The 24,815-nt window shown below is 39.1% G+C and overlaps 1 protein-coding gene across 3 annotated transcripts in view; it reads right to left on the bottom strand.

Moving 5' to 3' along the window:
* Positions 1 to 24,815, bottom strand: part of ATG10 (autophagy related 10) — a 427,978-nt gene that overhangs the window by 341,287 nt on the left and 61,876 nt on the right. For all 3 annotated transcript variants that reach the window (XM_053224540.1, XM_053224550.1, XM_053224556.1), the window contains exon 3: positions 2,828 to 2,964. The gene's annotated coding sequence lies outside the window, so the exon portion shown is untranslated. The remainder of the gene's footprint in view (positions 1 to 2,827; positions 2,965 to 24,815) is intronic.

Genomic DNA, 24,815 nt, shown 5'->3' with positions numbered 1-24,815 from the left:
GCAAACAAGGTGGTAGCATATGAAAAAGGGATCTTCCATTTTAGTTCAAAGGAGTTGGCAGGTAAGTGAAGAACAAAAGAAAAACCCATGATCACAAAATTAAACTTATTAGCCAAATAAATTTTAACTTTTGCCTTCCTCTTAAAAGTGAATTTAATGTTATCCAAAAGTATGCAATCAACAACTCTGAAGAAAGCAAACTTTATACTTTAGTCCTGAACCTACTGCAAAGGCGGTGAGCGCATCTTCATAACTAACCTCCATCTCCTTGCCTTGGAACTCTCATTCATGTGACCAGAATTATTCTAGATCAAAAACAGTATCATTAATCCCACTCACTTTTAGGTGAACCAAACTGTCTGGATTCTTACCTCAACATGCCAAATTAAATTAACATTTTAATGATGTGTTTCTGGCATTGTTCAGGCTTCATAAAGAGTAACTCACTTTATCTAACTCAAGGCAATAAGACTAAACAAGTGATTCAAAGATACGAATCTTTTCCAGGTTTGGAAATTACATTTCCTTGAGTTCTTCTGAGACAACAAAGATTCTTCAGAATCTACAAGTCCAACTATATGATGCTACCACCTTTCCACAACAACCATTAAGAATTACAGTTAAATAAAAACTTAAAAAAAAAAAAAGAATTTCAGCTAGAACCAGTTATGAGAATGATGTTTTGCAACATCCTCATGAAGGCCAAATGAAAATCAGAGGTCATCTCTCAAATGGCATTAGGCCAGAAATCTAAGACCTCTGAAGATGCTTGACATCTTGCCATGTATCATCATAATCAAATCCTGGACAGGGTATTCTCATCTGAGTTTCACCGACTACCAGTAAGGGGCATGTGCAGAATAATAAGTGATTCAGCTTCAATCTCCAGTTAGAACCTAACATACCTAATAACATGGCATAAAATATAAGCTCTTCACCTATCAACAGCCTGGTGATATCTGCTTGGAGAGCCATCTTAATTCTGTGGTTTATAAAATTCTAGGATTATTGTGATTGTTATGTGGAACTCTCAGTTAAAAACAATGAGCCCTTTCTCAGCTGCAGAATGGTGAACAAGGTCAATTACAGAGGGTTTTTTAAAAGCAAAATTTAGAGGAAAGCAACTACTTCATGGACCTAAGAGAGCATTTGTTGACAAACACCAATCTCAGACCCTGGTAGTTATGTAGTACATTTAGGTTCTCAAGGAGCTTATCCCCCAAAAGATCACAGTAATATAATATTTTCTTTTTTTTTTCTAACCAACAGGTGAAACCAGAAGGTGTCTTCCCATCTCTATTTACAGAATTCATGTGCCAGTCTGCAGAGAAATGCCTGTATATGCAGGGAGACTTCAAATTTATAAGTATATCAAGAGGCCTCCAATGTCATGCATCTAATTACAATATAAATATAATCTAAATATAAATATATTTTTAAATATAAAAAATATGATAATGAAAATTAATAAATGCCATCATTTTTTAGCAGTGCACTGGCAGTTGACTTTCTTTTCAGGGCCATTTTTACAAAGAAACAAAGTTATTATCTCTTCTCAGGATTTATTGCAGATGTGGCGATTATAGAGAACCGTAAGATCTTGCTTAAGCTGTGAATACCAGGTGGATGGCTGAGCCCACTCACTAATCAAGTGATTTGTTCTCAGACAATAATGTTTGGGATTCTGATGCTTGCCTCAGCAAAACTGCAGATTGTTTTTTTTTTCATAGACCTTTGAGGTTGTCCATAAGTCATTGCTATGTTCAATGCCAACTCCTCACATTCTCAGAGATAAAGAGGGCAAAGAAGAAGAGAATGTGTAGCTCATTATACACAAGTTATTTTCCTATTGTTTAGGATGTTGAGTACTTTTTAGAAATTTTTCAAGGCAGTGACTCCCAGACATTTTCCATTAGAAGGGGGTATTTTTGCATTTCACATACTAGTTTGTTTTCACTCTGCAACAAGGGAAGCGACCTATATAATTTGTCTTCTATTTTATAATGATCACAGTAGTGAACTAAAACCTTTTTTTCTATATTCAATTCTTCTATGATACTATTTTTCAAGGTAATACATATAATAAACTTTTCCTAAAAGATCAAATGATTTTTAAAATTTTTTTAAATTTTATTTATTTATTTACTTACTTACTTACTTATTTTTGAGAGAGAGAGAGAGAGAGAGAGAGGCAGAGAGAGAGTGAGGGAGACAATCCAAAGCAGTCCCCATCCTGTCATCAGAGTGCCTGATGCTGGGGTCCATCTCACAAACCATGAGATCATGACCTGAGTTGAAATCAAGAGTCAGACACTTAACTGACAGAGACACCCAGGCGCCCCACAAAGGATTTTTTTTTTAAATATACAGTTTTTTTAAGTTTTTAACTCTCACTCTAATAAGGTCATACTTTCCCTGTATTTTGAAGAGCTGTAAAGAACAAGTTGGTACAATAAAGTGGTAAATACTACAGCACACTACATTATTGCTATATGTTATATAGCACATATAAAGCACTTTTATCCTATATATTGAATATGCCATACAAAGTGAGTCTGTAATTGAAGTGTCTCAACAGCATATTTTTCAAAGTGAATTTTGTTGCAACTAAATTGAGAATCCAAAGAACTGCTGATTGTCTACTGCTTAAGCAGAAGAGAGGCAGAAGAGAAAGTATTACTCTGTTTATGTGCTTCAACTCTGCCCTAAATGGATTATTTCCAGGAGTGAAAAGGAAGACCAAGTCTACAGAAATCTTGCCAACTTCTTATCCAGGAAGACTATAGAGATTTCATGGATCTTGTTGTTGTTTACAAGGAGGTCTTACCTTTCTCCAAATTCCATCCACACAGCTGGTTTTCTCTTTTCTCCTGGGGTAAACTTCCCAGTAAATATACACATTGATCAGTGCCATGCCAAACATCTCTTCCTTCCACAAGTAGCAGGTGACAATTAGACTATAACCTGCAATGAGAAAGGAATGGATTATAAAAATTAAGACAGCAGGCTCTAGAGTCACAAGTGCTAGGCTCAAATCCTGATTCTGTCCTTAGCAGCAGCGTAACCTTGAGTCAGCCTCAGGTTTCTCATTCATAAAATAGGGCAGAAGAGTAAAAAAATAAATACCCTCCCCCCCTGTTTACCACCTCATTTCAGTATCCCCATCAAAAGCCCCCTGAAGCCTTCACAAGATCTGAATGGAGCTCTAACTGGTCTTTAACAAATCTATGAATTTCTTTTCCCATGGAGAATGAAGAAACTGCATTCTTCTCTGAAGATGAGTATCTATGCTCAATTCTGACACTCACCCAATGCTTGGGCGCCCAGAATTCTAGGCAGCAGCAAAGGCTCTGAAAACTCAACTAATCACTGTCTCCACCTTGGCACAGGTGTACCATCTTGCTGAGACCTTGGGTCCTGGTGATCAGGTGCTGTTGCCTACTTCGTTCAGTCAGGAGCCTCTTACCAAAAAGGTGTCAGCTTTTTGAGGACAGGCTCCAGTAGTCTTATAGATCTTTGTATTCCTCTGAGCGGTTAAGTGCAACGCAGTATCATGAAAATAACAGATTCTCAGTAAATATTTGTGGCTTGACTATTGTGAGAATGAGTTCTGGGGTGTTTATAACAAAACAGGTTTATATTGAAGAATCCCATTATGCCCCTTCAAAATGGGTCCGCAAAAGCTCTTTCTAAGACTACACTCTTTGGACATTAATGTAGTGGCAGCCCATCTTTCTTTTCTTTTTCGTTTTTTCTTTTTTAACCTCTGGACATTTCTAAGCTGTATTAGTTAAAAATATTTTTAATTGGCTTTTATCAGATTTAAAAGTGTAATAAATTACTCATTAAAAATAAGGCCACCAAGATGAGCTTTCCTCCCTGCCCCACACCTCTTGGAAATGACTGCTAATACAGTATACTTTTCTAAGTTGTTTTATTTATTTATATTTTTGATGCATACGCTAACCTTTACTATTACTATTTCATGGAAATATTGTTATGCTATTCGTATCCTTGGAACTTGCTCTTTTCATTTAACCATGCATTGTGAAACATTTTTCCATGTCAAGACACAACTCATTCCTTTTTAGTGCTGCATAGTAATTTCTTGTTATCCAGCTATTCATTATCATTATCTGAATCACTAGTTGCTAAGTTGTGTAGGAAAGCAAAAATTGGTCATAACAGAAAATATCCATTAATAAACTGACCACTTACTAAATTAGTCTCTACTTAAATAGTCCTCCTGACTTAATACCAGCATCTATCCCCACCCAGTCAATTTTACTGATGGTAGATATTATAAACATCTAACAATACAATGTAAATAAAATGCATTTCAGTGGCCACGTAAGATTGCTAATCTTGCAAAAGATGCAGAATTTTATGAAGTCATTGAAAGTGATTTTGGAGAACTGTTCCATAAGCAAATGAGTATCTGGCAGTGTTAGACCAGTTAACAATTAAAGATGAGAAAAACAACAAGGATGATAAGAGGATAAATTCTTCAAAAGGAGAATTATTTGAATATCAAAGGATTAAGAGAAGCTCTCAGGAAAACTGATGAAGACTTCACATCTTTTTTCAAAATGACCTTTGTATGATTCTGCTCTAAAAGTCAGCATGAAGTGAAGAGTGTCAAAATTTGCTATCATACAATTTTGCTGGAAAAATTATCCCCCTAGCCAAATCAATACTTGATTCATTTTTTTGTTTATTCTAAAAATTAGAGCATTGTTGCAATTAGAGTTGTTATCTGTATGTCTTCAAAGATAAATCACATTTAAAGATAAGATAATCTTTACTTTTACTTTTTTAAAACAAGTCTCAATCAAACCTTTTTTTTTTAATCTTTATTTTACAATGCTAGACCCTATTTATTACTTTTGCAGCTTTCAACAGTCATATTATGGCAAACAGAAGCAACAGACGCTGAAAATAAGGCTTGTAATAAACTAATCAAATTCCCTAGTTCTCTCTCCATGAGGCATTTAGAAGCAGGACTGGCCACTTTGCAAAGAGTAAAGCCTCAGGGTGGTTGTATAATTAAGGGGAGGGAAGAGGCCTTAAGAAAGGAGACAGGCAGTGGACTTCCTCTGGCACTAATCGGGCACATAGATGTTCAGGCCTAATAAAATTTGAAAAAAAGAGAAACGATGTAACCTTATTTGTGTCCAAGCTGTTAAAGCAAATTATACCAGTTAAACGTGGGTATATCAGGAATTATTTTTACCAGTTACCTACTGACTGTTATTTGGGTTGTTTCCAGTTTTTTGCTACTATAAGCCATGTAGCAATGCACAACAGTGTACAAATATATATCTTGGTGCACTTGTACAAGCAACTCTGTAAAAAAAATCCCTAGAAGTGAAACTCCTGAGGTTGGAAAAAGGTATATTAAAAATGTTAACAAGCAGTAAGTAAAACCCTCCTATCATGCCACCTACAGTATCTGAGAATGTCTATTTTCCCACACCCTTCACAATGAGACTACTACCTTCCCAATCTGATTGTTGTATACATTGTTGTTTTCATTTTCAATAACATAAATTCTTGATACACAAGATAAATATTGTTCACTGCCTGCTTAGAATCTTTAGGAAGAGCCTCATTACAGACTCTGGAAAATCTGCATGATAGATACAGGGGGAGATCATCTCATCCCCTGTAATGGGTAGGGTAAGAATGCAACTTAGCTCAACATGCATTCTTCTGCTTAAAAATCCCTCTTTGAAACAACTATAGTCATTGCTTACACAAGCTTAAGTGTTTATAGTTGGTAGTGGAAGATGGAGATAATTGTTTTTGCAAATTCCTAATTTCAGGACTGTGAGATCTTTTACAGATTTCAAAATATGAGAATTAGTAAGGTCAGTAGATCCTGAAAATGAATGCCTGGTGTCATATAACACCACACTCTTTCCATCAGGATTCTGGTTACAGAAAATGTCAGCATTCTAACTGAAAAATTCTTACATATATTAAGGACCTAAAAAAGAAACAAAAAAATATCCACTAGAGTATGCATTTGCCACAACCCATCAAACTGTAGATTAAGATGTGTGTATTTCACTGTGTGTAAATTTTACATAAAAAAGAAACCATAGAGTCCTCAAAAAATTATATATAGAATTACCATATGATCTAGCAATTCCACTTCTGGGAATATACCCAAAAGAAGTGAAAGCAGGGACTTGAAAAGACATGTGTACACCCATGTTCATAAGAGCATTATTCACAATAGGTAAAAGGTGGAAGCAACTCAAGTGTCCATCAGTGGATGAAATGGATAAACAACATATACTATGCACATACAAGGGAATACTATTTGGCCTGAAAAAGGAAGGCAATTTTGACATACGCTACAACGTGGATGAACCTTGAAGACATTATGCTAAATGAAACTAGCCAGTCACAAAAGAATAAGTATTGTATGATCTCATTTATATGGGTACCTTGAGTAGTCAGATTCACAGGGACAGAAAGGAGAATGGTGGTTGCCAGGGGCTGAGAGGGGAGTGGGGGGTTCTTGTTTAATAGATACAGAGTTTCAGTGAAGGAAAATGGCAAGCTCTGGAGATGGACAGTGGTGATGGTTGTACAACAGTGTGAATGTACTTAATGCCACAGAACCGCATATTTACAAATGATTCGAATGTAATTTTTTTATGTTACACATATTGTACCACACCAAAAACATTTTTAAACCCATAAGCAAATATTGAACTCTAATGATATGCATGCTGAAGTGTTTGGGGGGGTCGGATGCACCGATGTCTGCAACTTCTTTTGAAATGTATCAAAAAATGAATGTGAAGTGATAGGGTGATAGAGGAATAAATGTGTATGTGTTAAAGTAAATATAGCAAATGTAAATCATATAATCTGGATGGTAAATGTACGGGTATTCATTGTGTCATTCTTTCAACTTTTCTGTATGTTTTCTTGGGCACCTGGCTGGCTTGGTCAGTACAGCATGTGACTCTTGATCTCCCCATGTTGGGTGTAGAGATTACTTAAAAGTAAAATCTTTAAAAAAGAAAAGACAAGACAAGAAAAGAAAAGTTTCCTTAATAAAATGTTGGAGGGAAATGACCCAAGCTAAAAACATTACTAGCAAATGAGAGACTCTTTTTACCACAAATTCATCTTTTAGCTTTTGTTAATTATGGGGAATAATTGTGCTGTGAAGAGATTTTCAAGCAGAATTAAGGAAATAGGACTGATTTTTTGTTTGTTTTTAATAATGACCAGATAAGAACATTGATTTCACAAGTATCAAATAGGTATTCATTTACAAGTGACTCCATGATATTAAAAATGAACTCAGTATCACCAAAGTTGATAAGTATCTCTCTCTATATATCAAAGGCCAGTGTCATGGTTCAGGCTTTTCTTCCATTGGTAGGATTGGAGCATGTGTAGAGGGGAAGAGTCCCAGCCTACTCAATCCAATGAAAAAACGACACAAATAGACTGGCTATGATGGCATACAACTTTAGAGCACTTGAGAGACTGGAGGTCCTCCTAATAAATATCACCTCATTGCAGAAGTAGACTATAAATAGCAGCTCTTCATGTCCTCATAGAAACATTTCAGAGAGCTTTACATTTTTTCCTTCAGTTCATTAAAAGGTAAACAGAGAGAGATGGCCTTCATTTCTGGGATCTCTACATTGTAGGCGTGCTTAGGCAGTTTTTTATAATTGTCAAAGCACATGATCATCCTATACCAATAACACTCTTATTGCACTGGAATAAACATCCAGAGTTTCAGAGGTGCAAACTGAATGCACCCAGGGGCAAGGAAGTAGCCCTAGTGAGTAACACAGGCAAGTCCAAGTAGGAATTGTGGTCTCTTGGAAAACCCTTATCCTGACAGAAAGAGGAATCCATAACACTGTCCAAGCCAAGTGACACAAGATAGCCAGATATGTCAGTTTTCTAAGAGCAGTCTGAGACCTGTATTTTTATATAAAATCTTCCAAGTTTAAATATGGGCAACAAATTCAAATGTTTTTCAAAAACACCGTATGGGTTAAAGGAAATACCTTTGTTGATATTCTGGGGTCTATAGGATCCCTGTGTGTGACCTCTAATGTCTGTGTGCAGGATGCAATGGTCCAGCTTTCTTTCATGTTAACGTCCAGTACAATTCAGATTTAGCATTGTTTCAACTCTTTGGGATTACATGTGCATCTCCACCGTCCCCAGTTTCTCCCCTGTAAATATGAAATATGTTCAGGTCTTTATCACTTTAAACAAAAAACAAATATTTGATCACTGCAATGTTTGCAATATTCATGCACTAAGTGTGTTTTAAAAGTCTGTTTTGGGTCGTGGACCTTTTGCAAAGAAAAGGTAAAACAACAAAAACATAGAATTCATGGAGCCCTCAATTTATTTACATTGTAATGATCCCAAAATATATATGTTTGGAACTAGGAACATATTTTTCCATACAATGACAGTTAATGAGTGCCACCTCTGGATCATGCACTGTGTAAAGCCCTGTTTAATTCTCTATCATTATCTTGACTGTACAGATGAGGAAAACAGGCTGGGAACAGGTGCATGACTTGCCAAGCTAGTGACTGCAGAGATGGAAATCACACACACGTGCGGGTCAAGCTCCAAGGCCTGTTTTCGTTCATTCATCAGTACAGCGCCCGCAATGCAGTGCTGGGCCTGATGTTAAGGCTGTCAGGACAGACTATGAAATACTGTTGTATCCATAGTGTACTTGTAGAACTATATTCCTAATACTCTGCTTCAAAAGAACCCACACTCAGGTACAATTATGCTTCTTTTTTACCCCTCTTGCTTTTACGTGGGAAAATACGTTTAATTACCCAGGTGATACATAGATACATTCTCAGTGTGAAATATCCTAACAACACAGTAATCTACAGGGCAGGAAGGAAAATTCCCCTAGGCTTCTTCCCCCACTCCTAATCCCACTCCCTCTCCTATTTCTGGTTCTACCACTATCAACAGTATGGCTTGTTCCTTCCAGACTTTTCCTATGCATTTACATACATATATGTACATACATAAATATGCATGGAGCTATGTTTCTATGGTAAATACATTCAAAATTCCACCTTGGGATGTCAGAACACTTTTCTGTTGTGGCCCTGGCAACTTCCCCAGCTCCAAGCCAATGTGGGAGGGTGGGGATGAAGGCAGCTTTATTAGTTATCTGTTGCTACGTGACAAACTACCCCACAATTTATCAGTGTAAAACAATGAACATTTATTAGCTCACATGGTTTCTGAGTGTCAGGAATCTGGGAGCAGCTTAGGAGGATGGCTTGAGGTCAGGATCTCTCATGAAGTGGCATTCAAGACATCAGCTGGGACTGGAGTCGTCATTTTGAGGATTCACTGGGGCTGGAAGATTCACTCCCAGTTTGGCTCACTCGGTCATTACTTGCTGGAAGGCCTTAGTTCTTCACTGGCTGTTGGCAGGAAACCACACTTCCTTGCCATGAGATCTTCCCCATAGGGCTGTTGGAGTGTTCTTATGGCATAGCAGCTAGTTTCCCCCAGAGCGGGCAGTCCACGATTCACAAGACAGGACAGGGAGGAAGCTGCAACCTCTTTTAGGACCTAGTCTTGGAAGTCCCAGACCATCTCTTCCACCAAATTCTATTTAATAGGAGCAAGTCACTACATCCGGCCCACATCCCAAGGGCGGGGACAGTTAGGCTTCACCTTTTGAAGAGAGGAGTGTCACAGGATTTGTGGACATATTTTAACACCACTACTAGAGCCATTTTGTGTGGGAAGAAAAATGAGCATGGCAGAGTCTAAGATCAGAGCAAAATAGTCTCAGTAACAGGGCGGAGGGGAGAGGTGCAGAGATAATGAGTTAACAGGATAGTGAGAGGTAGAAGAGCTGGGTTGGCAATCCTGGCTGCACATTAGAATCACCTGGGGAAATTTAAAAAGTACTCCTGCCCCCAGGCCCCACTACAGATCAATTAAATCAGTATTTCTGGGATTGAGGCCCAGGTATCAATATTGCTCAACAGCTCTCCAAATGATTCTAATGTGCAGCCTGAGTTGTGAACCATATAAGAGCAGAGGTGCTGGAGTCCAGCCGTGCCTGGGCTCAAGTCCCAACTATGTCAATTAAGTAGCTGTGTGATCTTAGGCAACTTAATTAGCTTTTCTGTGCTTCATCTGTAAAATGGGGGTATTAATAGTACTTCCTTATAGGATTGTTGGGAGAGTCACCTGAGTTAATAGCCCATGTAAACTGCTTTGAACAGTTCTCTGCACAGTAAGTGCTGCGTAAATGTTACTGTTGTGATGATGAGCGGCACTGCTGGACTTTTCCTCCCTCCTGCTGCCCCTTTCCAAGTGCCTAAGCCAGGATAGGAGTGTGGCTTCCTATGCTCCACCTCCCTCCCTTTTCCCTTGAGAAGGGTACTCTTCAACACTCTTCTCAGTCTCCGCAAGCCTTGCCAGCCTTAAGGCAGATAAACTGAGAAGCTGAGCTGTTGCCACTGACACAATGGGTATAGCTGCAGAAGGATCTTCTGCATCTTTAGAGGTGGTGAGACAGAATAGCACCTGGGGGTAGTGACAGGAAGGGAAATCCCCCTTCAGCCTCAGAGAGAATTGAGGACAACCTCGTATATATCAAAGGAGCAGAATCTGCACATACGCGTTGCAATTCCTTCAAGAAGCCTTTCCTTATCTATTTCTCCGAACTCGTATACTATGAACATGGCCCCTAAATTACCTGCTGCCTTGTATATTTATTTATTTACCTTCTATGTTTCCTCTCCTTCAGATAGTAAGTTCTTTTAGAGGCAAGGACTGTATCTTCTGGGAGAAGTATCAGTAAAAGCAAGGAGAGGAAAATGAAGGAATAAGGGATATCTTGTTTGGATTATAGATACCACTTTAATCCTTAAAAATGTATATATGTGTAGTAGAAAATGACTCTGCTTCTTTAACTGCCTCCCCCTCTCCCCCAGATTACTTTATCCCTAAAACACCCCTAACCCTAACCACCATTTTCATGAAAAAGAGCGTGAGTGTTACACTTCTGCTTTTACAGCAGAGGTTAATAAACTGCCACTATTACAGGGTATTCCAGTTGATATTGGTGATGCAGGTACAGAAATAAGTTAATGAGTTAGTTCCTATAAAGAAATGTGTTTCCTGCCACCCCCCAGACTTTTAAATACGGAGAACAAACTGGTGGTTGCCAGAGGGGAGATGGGTGAGGGGATGGGTGAAATAAAGATTAAGAGTACACTTATCTTGATAAGCACTGAGAAATGTATAAAATTGTTGAATCATGATGTTATACACTTGGAACTAATATAACACTATGTGTTAATTATACTTGAATAAAAAATAAAACCTCAGTAAAAAAAAACAAAACAAAACAAAAAAGAAATGTGTTTCCCAAGCATAAATGCACAACTCTGTAGATTTAGCTTTTTTAAGCTTACTAGGATAGACGGGGTGGGGAGGGGGCATGCAACAAATAAAATAATTAAACTATAAAACAATTGCTGACAAAATTTCTACAAAGTTTTCTCCCTGTTTTCCAACATTAAAATAATAATGATGTGGGGCACCTAGGTGGCTCAGTCACGTAAGAAGCTGACTCTTGATTTCAGCTCAGGTTATGATCTCAGGGTTCGTGAGATCAAGCCCTGTGCTGACAGCTCAGAGACTGCTTGGGATTCTCCCCCTCTCTCTCTCTCTCTCTCTCTCTCTCTCTGCTTCTTCCCCACTAGAGACGAGACAGAGACAGAGAGAGAGAACCACGCAAACTTCAAAAAAGTCACAATGATCTGAACAGACTCTATCTTTTTTCTTTTTACCCATATTTCTGCAGGTTTATAATTTGCATCCCAAAAAGTTAAAGATCTTTTTAATAAAATGTATTAAGCAAAAACATATTTGGGGCTCAGCTGGTTAAGCATCCGACTTTGGCTTGGGTCATGATGTCACGGTTTGTGAGTTCAAGCCCTGTGTCAGGCTCTGTGCTGACAGCTCGGAGCCTGGAGCCTGCTTCGGATTCTGTGTCTCCCTCTCTCTCTGCCCCTCCACCGCTCATGCTTTGTCTCTCTCTCTGTCAAAAATAATAAACATTAAAAAGTTTTTTTAAAGCATATTAAAAGCTCCTGCTGTTTATTAACTTAGATAACATGGTTTTAACAGTTAAAATTATGACAATAAAGGGCCTAATTTCAATAGCACTTGAGCTTAGTTTTAAAACACAGAAATGAACATCATGGCTAAAAATTCCATGTAGGTGGGGCCTGATCTCATGTACATCAGTGGTGTCAAAACATGAAGCTATCTTGTTAGCAAGTATGTAGATGCCAGAAAGGGGTCATTCTAGATTCTGATTTCTCCTGGCTGAGTTCATTCATTTCTGCCAAAGAAGGGAATCCTGAATTTTAAGCCTTATAAGCTAGAAATAAAATTATCCTTAAACCTAAAAATTATTGTAGAGAAATATGGCCTTGGTGGTTGAGGTTACTATAACTGTTACATACATAAATAGCTTATTTTATTGGTCTGATTAAATGATTCCCATGCGTCCTTCTGAAACTTTCTGCAGTCATTCCTCATTGACTGCCATCTCAGCCAGAAGAAAAGAAAAAGTGAAAAACTCAAGGCTTCTTCATCAAAGAGCTCAGTCAGTAAGCCAATAGAGAGTTCAGTAGGCAACACTGACCTTCCCAGGAAAGCTACCAGCATGAAAACTGAAGAAACATGGCACAGAAACACAGCAGTAAAATTCAAGAGACTAAAATAAACTCAGTGAGCCTGCCTGGTCGCTAAACACTGAATACATTTAAGTGCTATTTTGACAAGAGAGCATGGCGGCTTTTTAAGAATTTCATTTTTAAAACTCTAATACGATTTTGTTCTTCTAACAGCATCATCCTGTGTCTGTGTTTGTTCCCAGTGAGGTCATTATTAACTGAATTGAATTATTGTTCTGTTCAAATGACCTGTGCATTCAACGTGCGCCGAGCTCTAGCAAGAAATGTTTTATGTATTATTGGGAGATGGCCATCTGGGGCACAAGCCGGGCCTCCTAACATGCAGAAATGTGGGGAGACAGTTTATGTTCAGTCTTATCTATGATCAGAATTCCATTTATAAGCTTTTTTCATCCACTTGTCAACACTGTTCACTATAGCAACACTGAAAATGGCCAGAAATGAACAGATTTATCAGAACAATGTGAGGTCAGACTGTATGTTTCAATTACTGTATATTGGATTTTTATCATACATTTTAAATTTTGTCCATAAAAATAGTAACAATGTAATAAAAAGTAAAAAGGGAAATAGTTTTCTTTGATCAACTTCCAGTCAGTGTAAGTTACAAAGTGAATAAGATAGATTTCATGACTTTTATTAGATAATGGGTCTCACATTATATATGTATATTTTAAATATAACATTGGTTGTCCATGCCAAGAAACATGGATTAATTTTTTCAAGTCTGAAAAATACTACTCTTCCCTCTCCTGCATATTTAATGAAACAGCATGGCAGTATGTAAAATTAAATTTTAAACTTGAAGATTATATTTAAGCCACATCCTCCCAACCTTTTCATATATTTTTCAAGTGAACTTTTGATAATGCTAGAGGCATGCTGGACCAAATGAATGATTTTACATTATCTTACATAAGGTCTCTGCAAGATATGATTTTATACTATCTTGCATAAAGTATATATCTTACATAAATATACCCAGATATTCTGTATTACAAAATGAAAAGATTTTTAGGTATCTTTTTCTGGCTTTTTGTTGTTGTTATTGCACTGATACATCAATTAACAATAGGAATCAATCTCTTTTATAACGAGGTATAAAATCTTAAAAGGAAAAGACTTTTACAAGTCCTTCCTTCTTCCCTTCCTCCCTCCCTCCATACTCTTTTTTGCTTTCCTTCCTTTCCTCCTTCCTCTCTTTCTTTTTTAAAATAAAAATCTTCTAAATTGTGTAAAGTAGTATTCACTTGGCACATATAACTGTATAGTTTAAATATATTAGGATTTTAATTTTACTTCTAAGTGGGAGATGTTTGTTAGAAAATGACTAGTATCAGCAAACAGGTAGAGAGATAAGCTTTGTTCACAAATGTATCCCTGGAGTCATATTACACTCATTCACCTTGAAAATATTATAATGAAAATGATAATGATGATGATGATGATATAGCAATGATAACTAGCATCCAATGAACACTTTGTGCCTGCAACTAGGCTAAGTGTTTCACAGGCATTGTCTTATTTGTTCTTCATAAAAACCCTTTGAAAGCCAATAATGTCATCTTTAGATGAGGAAACTAAGGTTTCAGAATCTAAGAAACTTGCCCACGGTCAATTCCTAGAACCCCACTCTAGATCGGTGTGACTCCCCCACCACCCCCACCACAACGCCAGTTTTTTGGAGAGATGGGGGAAAGGGAAGAACATGTGGAGGCTATCCTCATTTTCCACCAGTCAGAGAGTAGAGGTCAAGCCAAGTAGAGGCCAGAGACTTTGCTGTGGCTGTGAGCAGTCTCAGCCTTCTGCACTTAGAAGTGTCCACCCTGGTCTTGCTTTTTCTAGGACCTGAAGCCTTTGGCTCTGACCCAGATCACTTTAGCAAGTCCTTGACCTGTATCTTCCCCATACCCACCTCTCTGGTGCACTTTCAATGTTCTGTTGCAAATGTGTTTATTTAATATTTGCTTGATGTTGCATGCCATGATTCTTCATTCCTCCTGTTTTGGAACACACATCTCCTACAATGGACAAAATGGAGTGTCTGCCTCCTCCTAAATTCCCCAGCTTTTTTATTATTGTTCAGAGGAAGGTTCTGATGGGACTAGAGGTTGTGCCTCACCCGGAGAGGTTGGCTGGCCACCCACAAGTGGTCAGGAACAAGGGGCCCTGCGCAATACGAATAGCAGCGTCACTAGCCGACCTCCTGGGATTTGGACTGGAAAACTGGCAGAGTACGGCTCAAGAGGAGTAAATGGAGAATGGAACAGACACTCCGAGAAGCAGCAATGACATGCAGAAAAGGCTAGAAGAAAGAGACCTAGAGAGTAGCTGGTCCTAAACCTGTCTCAGCTTTTTGGTGGCATTCCTCTTTCAGTCTCTGCATATGTGTAAGTGGACTTTCTCTTAAGGAGACCTTGGTGAGGCTCTGCTCCTTGTAGCTGCAAGAGCCTGGCAGTCTGTGTGAGCATCCTATCACTAACACCCTTCTGTGCCTCTTCCACCTCTGTCCTTCAGAGTTTAATTAAGAGGGATAATAGTCAGGATTCTCCCCTTTGCAAGTGACAGAAAACCAATTAAAATCACTCTCAGAAAGAAACAGACAATAAACCAGGGTGACAGTAAGGAGATGAGAGTTAGAGAGACACTGATGAAGAAATTGTTGCAGAACCCAAATAGCTCTGAGCCCTTAGTGACTGACTAGGTGCAAAGATTTATTGCTGACATGGTTCACTTCTCTTCTTTCTTTTTGACTTTTGTCTTTTTCATTCTCTTGAATATTCTCCATGGTGGGCCATATGGCTAACACATTTGAACATATTTGCAGAGTTCTGCACAGAAATCGAGTTAGAACTTTCCTGACTAGTAAAATGTACAAATTCCTGAGGAAGAACTCTGATTGGCTAGACTTTGGTCGTGTCCCACAGGAATATTTACTAAGGGAAGAAGGTTATGCACCCACATTTATGGCCCAAGAGCCTAATGCTCTGATTCTAAGCCCACCAGAAATGAGTGACTGGAGTGGAGGAAGAATGGATCTGCAAGGGAGCAGGAATGCTGCTTGTGCAGACAAAACAAACAGGATGTATGAAAAGAAAAGAGGGGTAGCTATACAACTTTACTTTACCATTTACAAAGAAGGAGGAGAGCACACTGCTCTCTTTGTCTAATTTCCCAAGGTCTTCGTGCAGACCTATTCCACACTCCCTGCCCCATCTCAGATCGCTGGCTCATCTTCATTACTTGAAGGCATTCACTCATCTCTACCTTGCAGTCAGCCTCACCACTGGGCCCAGCAACTTGAATGAATTTGAGGACCTCAGAAGAGAACAGTGAAGGGTCTCTTTCCTTTAGGCTCTTAGCGTGTGATCCCTGGACTAGCAGTAGTACTTGGGAATTTGTTAGAAATGCAGATTTTCAGACTTCACCCCAGGCATGCCAAATCAGAAACTCTGGGGATGGGGTCCAGGAATCTGTGTTTTAATAAGCCTTTAAGTGATCCTGAAACAGGCTGAAGTTTGAGGATTTCTGCTTTAAGCTTTCAACAGCCTCTTGTTCAGACGGTTTATCCAAAGCATTCCTGAGTGAAGACTGTTGGGTCCAAAAATGTTGGCCTATCATCCATCACCACATGTATTTCAGCAGATCTCTGTGTGTCCACTGTGTGGTGCCACTAGGCACTAAGCTACTACTATTCATCCATTCATTGCCACCTGGGTCATCCACATAGATCCCAAAGAGAATTTGAAGGATACAGGGAGGGCATACAATAACATTCTATAGGGTTCTCTCATATGGCTCATTCATGGAAAGGTACACTTTCCATGAGGATGTGCACTTTCCTGTGTGGATACAAACACATACATCTAATGTATACTTGGGGGCACTACTTTGTGTCAGCTACACAGGCTCATTATGGGCCCCGAGACTTTAAGGGTGGTTTCTTGGAGAAATGTCATCGTCATCTCATGCATCTAATAGGACTTGCTTAAGAAACCTCACAGGCTTAAAGAAGAAAACTGAACACCAACAGTCTTCCTGCCCTATTTTCCTTTTCATATTATTAGAAACCTGAGAGAATGTTTTTTCTGCACTGTGAACATCATTATAGTATCTTGTAAGTGCTATGCATACAATGAGTGTGAAGGAGATAAACTCTGGTGGCCCCCACTGCTCTTGCTTCAAACCAACTCTGCTGGTTTCTGGCCTCTTCATTTGGAAATAGCTATTTGCACATTTTAAAGTTCCTAACATTAAAATGTCCCTACTTACTACTTAACTAGAAAATATTGCTAAGATTTAAAACAGTTTTATATTTAGAACATGACGTTATCAATATGTACAATATAGACCCATGTTTTGAGCAAGTAAAATTATTCAAAAACCCGACGATCGTAAGTACAAAAAACAAATGAGTTTTAATTTTTGTCCTTAGGGTGCAAGAATTCTTGTACAAACATCTAATCCACAATTTCACCTTTAAGCCGAAACTGCTTCTGCCAGGAAGGAGTTCTCATCCCAGAGTAAAAGGATTTGCAAGCAAGGATTCATAACCAAAGTGCCATTTCAGCCTTATTGGTGGGATTGCAAAGTGATAATTTAATTTAATTACATGATAATTTAATATCCCCCGTGTTTCCCTGTGAGTACTTTGAGGACAGTGTTTGGAGTGGCAGCTAGGTCTCTGACAGCATAGTTACACGAGTCGAAGGTGAGATTGTACCCATAATTCCTAGCTAGGTTTTTTTTTAATCTCAATTTCTGAAAACATCTAGCTCATGTTAACTAATTTTTTTAACATAAAATAACAACATTATTTTTCAAGGTCATTCATTTTCATTCTTATAAACAGAGTTAGACTTCCAGAAAATAGTTGAGAATTTATTTGCCTGACGACCACTGACTCAACCTTTCTTCTCTAAAAGAGAAAAAAAAAAACAAAAAACCCAGCACCTCCTCATTCCTTAGTTATATCACCAGTTTCCAAACTGCCTAGAAATCTGTTGTCTTGGCTTCTTCAGTTAATTCAGGGAGTAAAAGACAGATAGGATTTATGCCAGATTTCATTTTGTAGTGAATTATTTAAAATTGTTTAAAAGGATAAATATGCTGGAAATTAAATGTGACAGACTGTTAAAAATCGCCCAAGGCAATTTTTAGAAATCTTCAGATTTCTACTCTACTACCTTGGGTAAGGAAAAATGGTGATGCTGATTACAAAGAGAGGAAAGTCAGAAGAAAAATTTAACTTGTTAAGAAGAGACTGAGTTTAACTCCCACGTGGTGAATTTGTGGTATAATTCAGGGTAGTGGGCTTTATGGTGTGCCACCTAAATTCCACCTTCAGGACCTAGGCACTTATTCTCCCACCTATTAGGATGTTACCTGTTGATGACTCAGAGCTGAGTCCCTCTCTAGAAATGGCCCTCAGCCAAAAAGAACGGTCTTGCCCAATGTTATGTTTCTTTCTGCAGAGGTAGCCCACATCCCATGACTGGTGGATGACAGGCAGCAAGTCCAGGCTCCCTTGCCTCAATCTGGGGATCTCTCTCAGGGGCAGTCCACATTCAGACTTCAGGGATTGGCCGCAGGCTTGTCGCAACAGAATCACAGTTCAACTTTGCCTTCTGCTCCATCCTGCTTCCCTCACCCACTTACAAGTGTTGTTTTCCAAAGCACATCCTGATAAAGATTCTCGCACACTTATTTTCATTTGTATCTCCTGAGGAATCAAATCTATGATACCCAAGAACTAAACAAAGATGTTAATATAGGAGGAGGGGGCAAGTATAAGGAGTTACTCCTTCAATTTTAATAAAGTAAAGTTCTTTTAAGTTATAAGCTTTCAATTTGTAGCATCCTTTAGGACTGATTTGATGTATTAATGTGAATAACACCAGTGTAAATCAGTCAAGTGTTTACTAACCACCCATAAGATAAGTAGTTTCTGACTGGCAATCTCCATTAACACTGTAATATAGCAGTGTAATTTGCCTATAATACAATATAATATAATTGGTACTATTCAGATGATTTTTCAGTTTTGATTATAAGCTCATTTTATTTTTTATTTTATTATTATTATTTTAATATAATTTATTATCAAGTTGGCTAACAGTATATACAGTGTGCTCTTGGTTTTGGGGGTACATTTCCATGATTCATCGCTTACATACAACATCCAGTGCTCATCCCAACAAGTGCCCTCCTCAATGCCCACCACCACCCATTTTCCCTTCTCTCTGACCCCCACCCCTATCAACCCTCAGTTTGTTCTCTATATTTAAGAGTCTCTTATGGTTTGCCTCCCACCCACTCTGTTTATTTTTTTCCCCTTTCCCTTCCCCCATGGTCTTCTGCTAAGTTTCTCAAGTTCCACATATGAGTGAAAACATATGACATCTGTCTTTCTCTGACTGACTTATTTCATTTAGCAAAATACCCTCCAGTTCCATCCACATTGCTACAAATGGCAGGATTTCATTCTTTCTCATTGCCAAGTAGTATTCCATTGTATATATAAACCACATCTTCTTTATCTATTCATCAGTTAATGGACATTTGGACTCTTTCCATAATTTGGCTATTGTTTGTTGAAAGCAAGTAAGCTCATTAAAAAAAAAAAACTGCATAGATTATAAGACCTTGTGATTCAAAGAGCATAAATGTAAATTGCTGACCCAGTGTGGACCTCATCTGATAGTTCCCCATAAGCAATCAAAGCTATGCACATTAGCTCCTCATGAAATCTATTAAAAATATATTTTTTTTTTGTTTTTTAACAATATAATGGGACAAAGTCCAAGGTCAAAGTCCTCCATGTAATGATTACATCCAGTGTGATGAAGACATATAGTTCAGTTTTATAGATAATATTGTGAGAACCAAGTTGGATTCATTGAAAGGCAAGTATCTGAATACAGTACCCCTCATCCCCATGCTTCTTCCTCATTAACACTCATTCCAGGGCAACAAGAGCTGCCCTACTGTTCTACTGTTACCTATGCCAGTGAGAACCCAATGCAGGTGGCCCAGCAGGTCTAGGGGAGACCACAACATTGACGCCCACAGCATACAATGTACAGAATGGCTTCTGTGATTCATTTCATTTTTGTAAGCCCAGATGTTCAGTATTTGCTCACTTTCCAGTGATGTCCTGCAGGCGTGGGTTTAGGAATCCAGAAAAATAGCTAATTATCCCAACTTTTTAAAGTGATGAAGACGTACATATTTCCTAGAACTTGTCATTATTTCAACTCTGGGACCTTCAAAATCTGTGGTGTTTCCTGTATAATGCAGCACCTCTCAACCATGACAGATCACATGTACTAAAATGCTGAGAGAAATACACTGCACAGAAGACAAATTTTAGCATTTTCTATCTTTCTGTAATTTGATATTAAAATAGTGATTTAACATTTTAATGTGACATAGTTGACAACGCAGGTTTGCTCAATGAAAAGATAATTGCTATAACATTTTAAAATATTTCATTATTGCATTTTTAATAATAAAAACAGTAAAATGCTTTTGCATTTTAGTCTCAGACTAAACTTTAATAATCATTCTTATTCAAATGACAGGATGTGGAACTGTTGAATGTTGTATATATGCCCATGAATGATTTAGGGGAACTATGAAATTATATTAAATTTGAAAAATACAGTTTTGTGTAGGGGGGGATAAAAACCCTAATGACTTCACAGGAGAAATATTTATTGGAATATCACGTTACCTTTGTTTGTAGCATAATGGTCTCAGAGGGGCCAAGTGAGATTATTTTGATGGTAAATTTATTACACGGTTTTTAGGGCCTGGGCCTGAGGGATCTTGTTGAAAAGGGTTTTGTGGTCTCAGAAGCTATAAGGAACTTTGGCCTCTGGCACAGTCTCCACAGAGTGAATCTGTGTCCTTGGAGAAACAAAATAGATGCCGCCCAGGGAGGGGAGCAAATGTTTCAGGTTGGTGTTAGCTCACCAAGGAAGGGAGCAAACAGCACATATTTCACTTCTGTCAAAAATGCTGTATTTCCTTCCAGATAGAAACTCCAAAGCATTCTTTGTCTCTTCACATTAAAATATCAGGCTCGAACACAGAGCTACTTGAACTGGAATTCTGGGTCTACCATTTGCTGGCTATTTGATCTTAGAAAGTTACTGGATGCTCTGGAGCCTGTTTCCTCATCTGTAAAATAGAAACGATAATAAGATGTGCCTCCACAGAGTTGTTATGAGGACTGAATGAGGCACTCAGTATGTGGCACACAGGTATATACACGGAGCCTTGGCACATGATTAAACTCTCCAACAATGGTAGTCATTATTATTATTGTAAATGAATTCTTTAAAATTTTTTCTAACGTTTATTTTTGAGAGACGGAGAGAGAAAGAGAGAGAGAGGGAGCGAGAGAGAGAGAGAGAGAGAGAGAGAGAGAATGAGCAGGGAAGAGGGGCAGAGAGAGAGGAAGACACAGAATCTGAAGTAGGCTCCAGGCTTTGAGCTGTCAGCACAGAGCATGACACAGGGCTCAAATCCACGAACTGCGAGATCACAACCTGAGCCAAAGTCAGCAGCTTAACCAACTGAGCCACCCAGGCACCCCATAAACTCTTTTTAAAGTCCTGTTTTGTCTGCATGTGTGAGGAGCAGAACCATGAAGGCATGACTTGTGAAATAGGGTCTGTATTTTAATGTTCTAAGTTCCAGAATAGAGCCAGCATAAAGGCCAGAGGTGCATGACCTATCTTGTAGCCACTGTACAACCTGGAGGTTTAGAGGAATCAGCCTATACCAGAGAGCCTTTCAGACTCATCTCTCACTATTCACATTTCTAGTATGGGTCCCAGGGAGCCCAGAGATTCTAGACTGGTTACAGGACACAATGACCATGTGTCAGAATTTGCCCCACCCCTACCCCCGCACCCCATCCTCCAAAAAAAGTCATTCTCCCAACTGTACTTGTAAGAATTTGCCTAGTTCCTTCCCTCTACTGCTCTTTTCCACACCAAGACCCCCATCCGGAATCGTAGCCTTACTCCAGATCTGTGACCAATCTTGTCCTTACTCAGAGGGAGGTGAAGAATAAGGATAACTTTGATGATTTGACATCAGGACCACCCTGTTGATTTGTGATTGATTTGTTTATTTGTGCCACTTATAATAATAATAACAATAATTAACTTTTTTTTAACACTTAGTCTGTGCTAGCCCTGTTCTCAGCCCTTCACATATATCAGTTCATTTGCTTCGCACAAAAACCCTATGAGGTAGGCATAAGTAACTTGACCAAGGTCATACAGGTAGTAAGTGACAGAATGGAACTTTGAACCCAGGCAGGCTGGCTGTATAGCCCCACCACTCAATCACTTCCTCCTTAACAAGCTTCCTTTTTATTCCATTACAAAGATCAAGTCTCCAGTTTGTTCTATCTGCCTAAGGGCTGGGGTCTTAGGTCCTCACCACAAACTGCTGGGGGCTAAAGCCCTGCCCCTGAGCCCTAAGCCAGTAACTTTGCTCCTTCTACCCAATTTTAGGCCTCTCTGCCCTAGATCCCTGCTTGGGATTCTACCTCAAGTCTATCTCCAAACATCTGAGATGCCACCTTTCTGGCAAGGTTCTCTCCATCATCCACTGGGACTTTGGTCTCCAAGCCTCTGCTTATCTACATTGGATGTCTCACATCTGGGGCTGAAGCTCCTCCAGGCATAGATCTGACTAAAGGGCCAAGCTCTGTGCCTGATGTGCCACACGAGGGTAGTTTTTGCAAGGAGTGCTGTGAAAGAAAGTGGCCACATCATTTGCACACCTGCTAATTCTTCTCCCTCCTTCCACAGCTAAGTCTGGAGAGGGCCTTATAAAGAACCAGCATTTGAGCTTTCTTAAGATATACAGAATGAGGTGAGAATCCCCTAAAAACTTCTCTGTACTAGCACATGTTAAGGTTATTGGTCTGTCCAACAGGTGTGGACAGGTTTCTAACTTTGTAGACAAGAAGAGCAAAGATGACTAAGCCCCTCAAAAGATCAATAAAAAAAATATTCAAGATGACCTGAAGACTGTACCATATTCCTCTGAGTAGGAAAGGGGAATTTAGGATTACCATATGAAAATGATCCACTAGATGCTTTTCAATTTAATACCTAAGATATCAAAATGTCAAGTATCCCACAACGTTTTGCTAGGCCAATTGAAACTAACTGAGCAATAAAATATACCGAAAGCAGTAGGAGAGTTAGGGGACTCCTGAGTCATGAAAGCACATATTTGATGAACAGGTCAAAAAATTCCCCTGTCTAAAAGTCAGAATGTTAAACATTTTGAGAGGTAATAGATTCCCAACCTAGAAGGTGAAAGGGTCACCACCTAAGATAATTAGCCTCCAGAGCAGAATCAGACATGTCTCAGGGTCAAGCACATCTCTGACATGAGAGGAAGATCTGGGACATCAGAAGCTGCCTAAAAACTCAAAGGATAGTCTGTAAAACCCTTGGTAAAGGCACAGAAAGTCCTTAAAAAGAAAAAATGCAGGCCTAGTTCATTCAGCAGGGAGGTTGCAGGAAGGTAGAGAAGGTAAAGGTCATGGCAGAGTTGTTAAGATTGGAAATCATAAAAGAAGGTATTTTTAGAAAATTATACTCACCAAAAAATTAAATTCTCTGTAAAGCTAAGAGCACTACAGAGAAAAAAAAAAAGTTAAACAACAAGCTAGTTATAAGGGCCTCTCTACCCTGCCCCCTCTCTCTGCCTGGCCTCTGACTTCCCCTTCCTATGTTAGCAGAACTGTCCACTGTATGACTCTAGATTAAACCAGGACCTCCTTACCACTGCAGGAGACAAAAAGCCCCCATAGTCAACTTTTCAACTCCTAGGCAACTAGGATGCTGGCTGTGACAAAAGTTTGGCAACCAGACACTGGCCCAGGACTCTGAATCAGAGACACAGGACAATCCATTTTGGTGGTAGTAGCTGCAAGTCTCCAGGGCCAGTGAGGGCAGAGGTGCTCAGAGTGGCTTTCAGTGCCTAGTGTCAGTGTCAGCAGGGTCCTTACCAGGCAGTTCCTAAGTGTGGTTTGGGCCACAGTTCACCCTGCCTCCCTTGGTGCTGCTCTATATTCAGAATCCACTTTCCTAGGTTTTCCAGTGATTCTGTGATCTACCAAATATCCTCTCAAAACATTCATTTTCTGCCAGAATAAGCTAGTTACCTTCTGTTGCACACCCTCCAGAACCCCTGACAATACAGTGGGAAACCTACCTGTAGTGTTTGAAGGACAAGAGCAAAATATCCTGAAAATACACATGGTTCTATCAAGCCACTAAGGAAAGATGAGTATTCCAATACAAAACAGCGCAAAGAGAATTCACTAAAAAGGAAATATAAGTGGCCAAAAAACATAGGAAAAGACATTTACCCTCCCATTTCCAAGATGAATATTTTCCAAATACTGTTGAGAAATCATTCTTCCCATATCATATTGACAAAGATTAAGAGTGCCAATACTCAGCATGGTGAGCTTGTGGGTAACAAGTGGTTTGGGGTATATATTGACATAACTGTTCTGTGGGGAGGGGAGACATCTGATATTGTGTATCAAAATTTATTTTATTATTTTTTATAATATTTATTTTTGACAGAGAGAGAGAGAGAGTGCACATCGGAGGGACAGAGAGAGAGGGAGACAGAAGACCCAATTGAGGGCTTGAACTCACAAATATGAGATCATAACCTGAGCCCAAATGACTGAGCCACCCAGCACCCCCTCACCACCACCCCCGCCCAGGTATCAAAATTTAAAGGGTTCCTTTTGGCCCAGCAATTTTGCTTGTAGGAATCTATTCTGAAAAAAAGGCTATGACCCATGAATCTCAGGTCCTAAATCTCAGGTGTATTAAAATATATAGTTCAGGTGCGCCTGGGTGCCTCAGTCGGTTAAGCCTCTGACTTTTGCTCAGGTCACGATCTTGAGGTTCGTGAGTTTGAGCCCTGCATCAGGCTCTTTGCTGACAACTCAGAGCCTGGAGTCTTTGAATTCTGTCTCCCTGTCTCTCT

The sequence above is a fragment of the Acinonyx jubatus genome, chromosome A1 (assembly GCF_027475565.1).
Source record: "Acinonyx jubatus isolate Ajub_Pintada_27869175 chromosome A1, VMU_Ajub_asm_v1.0, whole genome shotgun sequence".
Taxonomy (NCBI): domain Eukaryota; kingdom Metazoa; phylum Chordata; class Mammalia; order Carnivora; family Felidae; genus Acinonyx; species Acinonyx jubatus.
The sequence above is the reverse complement of the archived record's forward strand: the minus strand, read 5'-3'. Positions and strand labels throughout refer to the sequence as shown.